Genomic DNA, 2,418 nt, shown 5'->3' with positions numbered 1-2,418 from the left:
TTACATTCTGCAAGTCACACAATCATCAACCAAATCTTGATTCGCTTGACTAAATCAACCACTAAACTAAAATTGCTCAATCCTTCAATCCCTGTGGGATCGACCTCACTCCCGTGAGTTTTTATTACTTGATACGACCCGGTACACTTGCCGGTTGGATTGTGATGTTTAGTGAGAGATTCGTTTCTCACCAAAATATCTCATCAATCACCATTAATAGATTGTTCCTACTCTTACTTCCTTGTGCAATTTGATTTTAACATGCTGATTTTTTATGTTGTAAGATATGATTCTGATTGGACTAAAAAAAATATTTTTTGCAAATCCTTGTTTGGACACAGAACAGCATAGTGAGTTCAAATTCATAATGATTAATGAGATCTGATAAATAAATGTCCTACTCCCTCCGCAAGTGAATTATGGTTAATATTAATAAACATGGCATAGAGAGTTCGGAATAATTAAAGAAAGGGAACCAAGGAATTTTCACGGTTCTTCCGGATTTTAAGAATTTGTTTAAAGATAGGTTTAGAGCAATGATTGAGTTGTCTTTGTGTGCATAAAAGTAATTAGCTTATACATTTTCCTTTAACGTTGAGTGTTTCTTATTTTAGAGGATCTTGATTGCCTGAAACTTGAATTTAAGTAAACGGTGGAAATGTGTATAGTAAAGTGGATTTTTTTTACTTCTTTTCATTATATTCCTCTAATACTTGAAATCTTAGTTCATAATCATTAGCAACTGCTCCATTGTAGATTGATTTAAGAATTTCGAAGCTAAGACAATTCATCTGCAAGAAAGAAACAAGGCAACATCTACCTCAGTTTAAGGAAAACACACACAGGATTAAATAAAACTAATGCAGATGCTTATAATTTCTATATCTATTTAGTTGGAACCTAACACAATGGACATTTTGAATTCCATCTTGCCTCAAGAGAAACACAATGTTCAAAACATACATCCCGAGAGAGGCAATGGCTTGATGAGTGTCAATGGCTGAAGCCATTTTACTTATGGAATACCCTTCTAAAGCTTTTAAATATTATAGAATTAACTACTATATTAGACATGATTCCACATAAAAATGTGACTATATTTGTAGAACTCCAAAGTGTGAAACAACTTGTCGGTTGCCACCATTCAAAATTCACCTTTGCCTTAAGATTACATTATGGTCTTGCTTTCCATCTCAATCTTCATGGCTATCTTTATCTTCTGAATCTGCACAATGGAAATGAAGCAATTTGAAATCAAATAATCAGTTGGAAGAAATTCATATTAAGCTTTTGAAACTTTTACAGGCTGAAGCTACTACTGAAAATAAAGCAATATAGTTGACGTAAATCCATCAAGATTTATTGAATAAAAGTAAACTGCAGACAGCAATGTGTTAAGGCACAAAGATGTCCTACAATCATATACAATTACATTGAAGGAAGCAATTTAAGGGGGAGAAGTCAACCAAAACCTAGCTACCATATCAATACAGATACCAGATTCAGATGACACATTAATAACTCATGCCAGAACTTCTAAAGCATGTCTACTTCCATGAACATACTAAGCATGCAAAACATATTGAGAACAATGCTCTTTGAATCAAGAGTTTACATTAGCAAGCCAGGATCTTTCAACTTACCAGATCGAACATCATCACTAATTTTTCCTCTTGCTTGAATTTGTCTAACAAGCATCCGAAATATCAGCACCCAGCCACCCACCAGTATATATGCAGAACAAGCAAGAAATATAGAAGACTGTTGAACACATAATAATATTTTCGACCCTCCACTTTGTGCTTTTCCTTATCCAATGTGAGCAAAACTTCATAGCTGGCAAAGAAAGATGTAAAACTACTGAGCATCGAAAAACAAGATTATACAGACAACCAACAACTGTAATATTACACTTCGTAATCAATTGTTGAAATTTATGCATGGAAAGATCTTTCTAATTTAGTGAATCTTTTATATGAGCTATTATTTGATAGGAAGGGGAAAATACAACAGAGGATAAAAGATTACCGAAAAGAAACCACAAAGCTAAAGGAAAACAAATGATACCCCGACCCCCCTCCCCCTTTTATTCTTTTTTCTTCCGCCAAAAAAACACACAAATTATTCACAAATGCATTGTTAGGAGGACTGGAGCAAGTTATTATTCACAAATGCATTGTTAGCAGCAACAACTAATCCCTAGTCACACTGAACTTGAAATTTCAACAGCAGCAAGTACAGCAACAAGTAATCCCTAATCACACTGAACCTGAAATTTCAACAGCAGCAAGTAATCCCTAATCACACATTCACACTAAACCTAAAATTTCAACAAACATTACAACACAGTAACAAGTAATCCCTAGTCACACTGAACTTGAAATTTCGACAGCAGCAAGTAATCCCTAATCACACTAA

The 2,418-nt window shown here is 34.2% G+C and overlaps 1 long non-coding RNA gene across 1 annotated transcript; it reads right to left on the bottom strand.

The window, feature by feature from the left end:
* LOC107613641 lies at positions 764 to 1,726 on the bottom strand. The gene is made up of 3 exons (XR_001614102.2): positions 1,644 to 1,726; positions 1,156 to 1,225; positions 764 to 791 (listed from the first exon to the last, which is right to left on the bottom strand). It is a non-coding gene; the product is annotated as an uncharacterized LOC107613641 (long non-coding RNA).

The sequence above is a fragment of the Arachis ipaensis genome, chromosome B08 (assembly GCF_000816755.2).
Source record: "Arachis ipaensis cultivar K30076 chromosome B08, Araip1.1, whole genome shotgun sequence".
Taxonomy (NCBI): Eukaryota; Viridiplantae; Streptophyta; class Magnoliopsida; order Fabales; family Fabaceae; genus Arachis; species Arachis ipaensis.
Note: the sequence above shows the minus strand (reverse complement) of the source record. Positions and strands in the feature narration are given on the sequence as shown.